At 45.0% G+C, this 8,334-nt stretch overlaps 1 protein-coding gene across 4 annotated transcripts in view; it reads left to right on the top strand.

The window, feature by feature from the left end:
• The window catches only part of LOC123762637 (uncharacterized), a 78,980-nt gene that overhangs the window by 43,250 nt on the left and 27,396 nt on the right, over positions 1 to 8,334 (top strand). Inside the window, exon 1 of one of the 4 annotated variants that reach the window (XM_045749257.2) lies at positions 7,503 to 7,748. The exons of 2 other annotated variants lie outside the window; for them this stretch is intronic. The gene's annotated coding sequence lies outside the window, so the exon portion shown is untranslated. Of the gene's footprint in view, positions 1 to 7,502; positions 7,749 to 8,334 lie in introns of those variants that run through there. One more of the 4 variants, XM_045749258.2, reaches the window with a different exon arrangement.

Genomic DNA, 8,334 nt, shown 5'->3' with positions numbered 1-8,334 from the left:
TCTATCATATCTACATTTGAAACTGTGTATGGAGTCAGCCTCCACCACATCACTGCCTAATGCATTCCATTTATTAACTACTCTGACACTGAAAAAATCTTTTTAACGTCCCTGTGGCTCATGTGGTTATTAAGTTTCCACCTGTGTCCCCTTGTTCGTGTCCCACCGTGCTGAAGAGTTTGTCTTTGTCCACCCTGTCATTTCCCCTAAGAATTTTGTAGGTGGTTATCATGTCTCCCCTTACTCTTCTGTTTTCCAGGGACGTGAGGTTCAGCTCCTTTAGCCTTTCTTCGTAGCTCATTCCTCTCAGTTCCGGGACGAGCCTGGTGGCATACCGCTGAATCTTCTCTAACTTTGGCTTTGTGTGTGTGTGTATACTCACCTAGTTGTACTCACCTAGTTGTGTTTGCGGGGGTTGAGCTCTGGCTCTTTGGTCCCGCCTCTCAACCGTCAATCAACAGGTGTACAGATTCATGAGCCTATCGGGCTCTGTCATATCTACACTTGAAATTGTGTATGGAGTCAGCCTCCACCACATCACTTCCTAATGCATTCCATTTGTCAACCACTCTGACACTAAAAAAGTTCTTTCTAATATCTCTGTGGCTCATTTGGGCACTCAGTTTCCACCTGTGTCCCCTTGTGCGTGTTCCCCTTGTGTTAAATAGACTGTCTTTATCTACCCTATCAATCCCCTTCAGAATCTTGAATGTGGTGATCATGTCCCCCCTAACTCTTCTGTCTTCCAGCGAAGTGAGGTTTAATTCCCGTAGTCTCTCCTCGTAGCTCATACCTCTCAGCTCGGGTACTAGTCTGGTGGCAAACCTTTGAACCTTTTCCAGTTTAGTCTTATCCTTGACTAGATATGGACACCATGCTGGGGCTGCATACTCCAGGATTGGCCTGACATATGTGGTATACAAAGTTCTGAATGATTCTTTACACAAGTTTCTGAATGCCGTTCGTATGTTGGCCAGCCTGGCATATGCCGCTGATGTTATCCGCTTGATATGTGCTGCAGGAGACAGGTCTGGCGTGATATCAACCCCCAAGTCTTTTTCCTTCTCTGACTCCTGAAGAATTTCCTCTCCCAGATGATACCTTGTATCTGGCCTCCTGCTCCCTACACCTATCTTCATTACATTACATTTGGTTGGGTTAAACTCTAACAACCATTTGTTCGACCATTCCTTCAGCTTGTCTAGGTCTTCTTGAAGCCTCAAACAGTCCTCTTCTGTTTTAATCCTTCTCATAATTTTAGCATCGTCCGCAAACATTGAGAGAAATGAATCGATACCCTCCGGGAGATCATTTACATATATCAGAAACAAGATAGGACCGAGTACAGAGCCCTGTGGGACTCCACTGGTGACTTCACGCCAATTGGAGGTCTCACCCCTCACCGTAACTCTCTGCTTCCTATTGCTTTGATACTCCCTTATCCACTGGAGCACCTTACCAGCTACACCTGCCTGTCTCTCCAGCTTATGTACCAGCCTCTTATGCGGTACTGTGTCAAAGGCTTTCCGACAATCCAAGAAAATGCAGTCCGCCCAGCCCTCTCTTTCTTGCTTAATCTGTGTCACCTGATCGTAGAATTCTATCAAGCCTGTAAGGCAAGATTTACCCTCCCTGAATCCATGTTGGCGATTTGTCACGAAGTCCCTTCTCTCCAGATGTGTTACCAGGTTTTTTCTCACGATCTTCTCCATCACCTTGCATGGTATACAAGTCAAGGACACTGGCCTGTAGTTCAGTGCCTCTTGTCTGTCGCCCTTTTTGTATATTGGGACCACATTCGCCGTCTTCCATATTTCTGGTAGGTCTCCCGTCTCTAGTGACTTACTATACACTATGGAGAGTGGCAAGCAAAGTGCCTCTGCACACTCTTTCAGTACCCATGGTGAGATCCCATCTGGACCAACAGCCTTTCTAACATCCAGATCCAGCAGGTGTCTCTTGACCTCCTCTCTCGTAATTTCGAACTCCACCAAGGCCGCTTGGTTTACCTCCCTTTCTCCTAGCACAGTGACCTCACCCTGTGTGTGTGTGTGTGTGTGTGTGTGTGTGTGTGTGTGTGTGTGTGTGTGTGTGTGTGTGTGTGTGTGTGTGTGTGTGTGTGTGTGTGTGTGTCTGTGTGTGTGTGTGTGTGTGTGTGTGTGTGTGTGTGTGTGTGTGTGTGTGTGTGTGTGTGTGTGTGTGTGTGTGTGTGTGTGTGGAAATTATATTGCATTTTTCAACAATTGTAAAGTGGGCTAAAATGATCGAACATCGTCTAAGAGGTGTGTGAATATCAGGAATTGTCGTGCATTGTCCAACAGGTATGTGGCGGGCAGGAATGATCATGTATCAGCCAACAGGTTGTGCGGTGAGCTGGAAGTATCGTACACGGACCAGCAGGTGTGTGGTGGGCGGGAGGAGAAGAAAAGGGTCAATGACAGGTGTGGAAAATAAGGTCAGGATGATAATGGGAAGAATTTAGATAAAGTGAGAGGACAGGGATTGAGACAGGGAGAGTTGGTATAAGGATAAGAACTTGAGAAGGAACCAGGTGAGAGGAGAGAGAGAGAGAGAGAGAGAGAGAGAGAGAGAGAGAGAGAGAGAGAGAGAGAGAGAGAGAGAGAGAGAGAGAGAGAGAGAGATTGTAATGATAGGTATCTACCCATCACTTGCAAGGTATATATATGGAGTACTAATTGAAGAATTAAAGACCGTATCTCCACTCCACCCGATTCCACTTATGTATATATATCCCCCCCCCCCACACATACTCCTGAAGGCTGAGTGGACAGCGCTTGGGGGTCATAGTTCTAAGGGCCCGGGTTCGACTCCTGGCCGAGGCGGAAACAAATGGGCAGAGCTTCTTTCACTTGATGCCCTGGTTCACCTAGCAGAAAATAGGTACCTGGGAATTAGACAGCTGCCACGGGCTGCTTCCTGTGTGTGTGTGTTAGAGAGACATGTAGTAGACATAACATAGGACAAATAGAGTGATTAGAAAGACGGGGTCCAAGAGCTAATAGCTCGATTCGGCAGACACAAATAGTAAATACACCTGAACCCTGCCTCACACACCTGAACCCCTCACACCACCACCTCACCCGCGCCTCATACACCACCACCTCACCCGCGCCTCATACACCACCACCTCACCCGCGCCTCATACACCACCACCTAGCCCGCGCCTCATACACCACCACCTCACCCGCGCCTCATACACCACCACCTCACCCGCGCCTCATACACCACCACCTCACCCGCGCCTCATACACTACCACCTCACCCGCGCCTCATACACCACCACCTCACCCGCGCCTCATACACCACCACCTCACACAGGTGGTGGTGTATGAGGCGCGGGTGCATGATTCCCAGTACACCTTAATGAGAGGTGTACTGGGAGTCATCAGAGGCGTCCTCACCAGTACAGTGTTGAGGGAGGACTGTCTCTTGTGCTGTGGGGGGAGGGGAGACGATATATGAGGGGGAAGATAATGAGAGAATAGGTAACAAGGAGGAGAAGGGAGGGGGGAGAACAGTGAGAGAGGTGAGAAAGGTAGGGAAATTGTAGGTAAAAGTGAAGCTAGCTGAGGCCAGAACTAGTGCCATGTAGCGCCGTTTTCTTCTCATCCTTATATCCTAATAGTCGCCCAGATACCAGGATTATCCTTATACTGGTAGCTGGTGTTTCAGCAGGATGTTCCTGTGTTGCGTTGTTGTTGTTGTCATAGATTCAGCTACTCGGAACAAGTTCCAAGTAGCACGGGCTATGGTGAGCCCGTAACATACCTGGCACAGGAGCGGTGCCTGTGTTGTGTTGCGCGGCACACGCCAGTGCTGCCTACAGCCGTGTGTGTGTGTATTGTACTATTTGTGTCTGCAGAATCGAGCTATTAGCTCTTGGGCCCCACCTTTCTAACCAATTTATTTTTCCTCTATTATGTCTGCTCTATATATTTCTCTTACACCCACACACACATTTCCAGAAAGCAGCCCGTAGCAGCTGTCTAACTCCCAGGAGCCTGTTTACTGCTAGGTGAACAGAGGCATCAGAGTGAAAGAAACTCTGCCCATCTCTTTCCTCAGGCGCCAGGAATCGAACCCTGGACCACGGGACTACGTGACCAGTTTGCTGTCCACTCAGCCACAAGCGCCCCTGTGTGTGTGTGTGTGTGTGTGTGTGTGTGTGTGTGTGTGTGTGTGTGTGTGTGTGTGTGTGTGTGTGTGTGTACTCACCTAGTTATGCTTGCGGGGGTTGAGCTCTGGCTCTTTGGTCCCGCCTTTCAACCGTCTATCAAATAATGTACAGATTCCTGAGCCTACTGGGCTCTATCATATCTACATTTCAAACAGTGTATGGAGTCAGCCTCCACCACATTACTGCCTAATGCATTCCATCTGTTAACTACTCTGACACTGAAAAGGTTCTTTTTAACGTCTATGTGGCTCATTTGGGTACTCAGTTTCCACCTGTGTCCCCTTGTTCGCGTACCACCCGTGTTAAAAAGTTTATCCTTATCTACCCTGTCAATTCCTCTTGAGAATTTTGTAGGTAGTGATCATGTTTCCCCTTACTCTTCTGTCTTCCAGTGTCCTGAGATGTATCTCACGCAGCCTTTCCTCGTAACTCATGCTTCTTAGTTCTGGGACTAGCCTAGTGGCATACCTCTGAACTTTTTCCAGCTTCGTCTTGTGCTTGACAATGTACGGGCTCCATGCTGGGGCCGCATACTCCAGGATTGGTCTTACATGTGTGGCATTCAGAGTTCTGAAGGATTCCTTACACAGGTTCCTGAAGGCTGTTCTGATGTTAGCCATCCTCACATATGCTGCAGACGTTATTCTTTTTATGTGGGGCTTCAGGAGACAGGTTTGGTGTGATATCTGTTCCTAGATCTTTCTCTCTGTCCGTTTCATGAAGGACTTCATTTCCTATTCTGTATCCTGTGTCTGGCCTCCTGTTTCCACTGCCTAGTTTTATGACCTTGCATTTACTCGGGTTGAACTTTAGTAACTTTAGTAGTTGTGTGTGTGTGTGTGTGTGTGTGTGTGTGTGTGTGTGTGTGTGTGTGTGTGTGTGTGTGTGTGTGTGTGGTGTGTGTCACTAGAGGTTCGTGAGGCGGCGTCATCAAGACATTATAGCCTCGTGAACTCATCAGTCGTGTTGATGAAGCAGTTGGATATTTGTTAAGGTTTCCGTCGATAATTTTGAATAAAATATCTTCGAACGAGTTTGAATGAAAATAGGATCAAGATAAATACGTTCAGAAAATATACCATATTCTCCTTCATATAGTGTCCTGCTTTACATCATAATTAAATTATAATATGAATTAAATAATATTAAAATTCCGCACTATTATCTGTAAACCTATTTCTGTTACAGAGTCGTAGGCCTATTGGCTCGCCATGAAACCTCTTGTCTTGTTGCGTTTATATTAGGCCTATAACATTTTTATTTACCTGTTTTATTACAGATTACACGCCCAGTATGCGAATTTATTTAATATATTATGTTATAATTACCTTTATTGTTAGCTTAAGGCTCTAGCCGAAACGCTGTGAGTGTTGGTGATTGTAACAATGTAAGAACTCAGTTATTATGTGCTCTCACACCCCATTGTAACTTCTTGTATATATATATATATATATATATATATATATATATATATATATATATATATATATATATATATATATATAAGCATTCTAAATATGCTCTGATGAAGGCGAATTGGGCCGAAAACGCGTTTAGCGTTGTTTAATTTTTACATATGGTTTTCCCGCTATAAATCAGTAAATATTTATCCCACCCCACTGGTGTGTGCGAGCGCCAGATAGTCTGAAGAGTTACCGTCAACAACTATATGTTTAACACATCTCTAACCCTGGCCATGGAGGACAGAAGAAAATGTATATATGCTGGTTAGCATTGTAAATGTCTGGCCACGTCTGTGGTAGAAAAAAATAACAGTTCTTTCTAGCCGTCTTCATATGGCTCCCTCATGTTTTACACAAGCCCCATTTCCTCCCTGTTAATTACTACAGCCCTTCACTACACATCCTCTCGTTACACCTCAATAATGTGTCTCATTCTTTTATGGTAACACCCAACTACTCGGGCCGTCCGCCCAACAACATCTCACGCGACAATCTCTCCTGTACGCGTTTCCTGCACTCAGCGACGCCACTCCACAACATCGCTTCAGGTAATCATTTTCTTACTTGAATGAGGTGAGCGTCATCAAGGGCTCTACGGCTCTTGAAGACGATATAGAAATCCCGGCCAATATCCTCCTACATAACTATTTACTCAAACTCGTCAGTGAGAAAATCTCAACCCGTCCTCAAGGTACTCATTCCATCCAACAGCCAACCCCAAAGATGTATTCGTCAATTTTAACACGCCTTTTAATTCAAAATAGAAGATTTCTCAAATATAAATTATTATTATTATTATTATTATTATATTAGCATATTGTGCATATTTATACATAGGTTACATTAGGTGCTTAGATTCTGTTGGTAATTACTCGTATTTGCATTTCAACCTTTCCTCAGGCCAGGCTCTATAAAAGCTGCGGCCCTCCAAGATGCATTGATCAATTTTAATGTATTGTGTATTAAAAATAAGTTTTCTAATTTATAAATTAGTATTATTGTATATTAAAGTCGTATGTATAGTCACGCGTCGATTAGATGTTTAGGTTCTGTTGGCGATTATTTGTATTTCAAGTACGTGGGTGAAGCATTTATAGCGTTGTGATTCGAACAAAACTCGTCAGTGAAGCACTTGTTCCGGATATGTTCGAACGTCAGCAGTTGTGAGTCGTGTGTAAACCGCTTTTCATTCATAAACAGGGGGTTTGGCGGGTGCATGGAATCACTTTTGGATCTTTGTTTGGAGGACGGGCTGTTTATAGAATTGTGGTTTGAACAGAGGACGTGAGCGAAGCACTTGTTCCGGAAGTGTTCGGACGTCATCAGTTGCGAGTCGTATGTAAACCGCTTTTCATTCATAAGCAGGGGGTTTGGTGGCTGGATTAACGAGCATGGATCTTTGCATGCGAGGACGGGCTGTAGTTTTAGCGTATTATTAACTAAGCAATGTTCAAGAAAACTTCGAACACCATCATTTGCGCAGCCCGTCCTAATAAACAAAGGGCAAAGTTCATTCCAGGCACCCGCCAAACCCCCTGTTTGTAAATGAAAAGCGGTTTAAGCACAACTCACAACTAATGACGTCCGAACATTTCCGGAACAAGTACTTCGCTCACGTCCTCTGTTCGAACCACAATTCTATAAATGCTTCACCCACGTACTTCAAATGCAAATAATCGCCAACAGAACCTAAATAGCTAACCTAACCTACGCCTAACTATACATAGAATTTTTATGTATAATAATAATAATTTATATACGAGAACAAACCAATTTTTAAAACACAGTATGTTAAAATTGATGAATGCGTCTGGGGAGGACGGCCGCTGCTGTAAACAGCCTAGTGTGAGAACGGGTTGTAGAAGTGACGAATGTGTCCTTGGCTTCGGTCTTAGTTTTGACGAGCATTGCCGGAGGATGTGTTTACAGACCCTGTGTTCGTTCCAGAGCAACTTAAACCATCTTCGAACTTATTCATTATAATCAACAGAAAAATCAATGTAAGGGGTTATTTTACATTAACGAAAAACTGTAGTTGCATCTGCATATTGCGGAGACGGCACCAGCTACGGTGGCTGCAGTGGAAGGTAAACGTTCATCATGTTAATTAGCGTAATCGTCGTAGGTTACCGTTTGCACTGTTAGAGATTGCGAAAAATTAACCTTTTCGTCAATCTAGAAATCTAGATTCCCTGACCTCTGCAGTCCTTACACTTTGAACCCTATCCCTACCTAACATATCCCAGCTCACACACTTTGACCTCTGCCCCCCCCCTCCCCCCCCCATCTCCTAACCAATTCATTCACACACACCCCTTCCCCCCCTCTTCCTCTGACTTATTAGACCTAGTCGGTCTAGAGTTGAGTGGTATGAGTTACGAAAAAAGCCTCATCACCCATGTTAATTAGTTCAAGATAACCTGTAGTTTTACCTACCTGTTGGTGATGCAAGTGATAATCCTGGCTCGTGGGAGGGAGCGTGGGTGTGGGGAGAGAACGTGGATGATACCATGGGAGATACCGTGGGGGGATACCGTGGGAGCTGTCTCCCCCACCCTCTCACTCCTGATTCATGGGTTGGTTCACTATGTTTTTACCTCTTATTCTGTAAGGGCCTCTGTTCGGTGTGACCTCTGACCTCAATGACCCGAGTTTAGTGTGACCTAATCTGAG

Source organism: Procambarus clarkii, chromosome 27 (genome assembly GCF_040958095.1).
Source record: "Procambarus clarkii isolate CNS0578487 chromosome 27, FALCON_Pclarkii_2.0, whole genome shotgun sequence".
NCBI classification, from domain to species: Eukaryota; Metazoa; Arthropoda; class Malacostraca; order Decapoda; family Cambaridae; genus Procambarus; species Procambarus clarkii.
The sequence above is the reverse complement of the archived record's forward strand: the minus strand, read 5'-3'. Positions and strand labels throughout refer to the sequence as shown.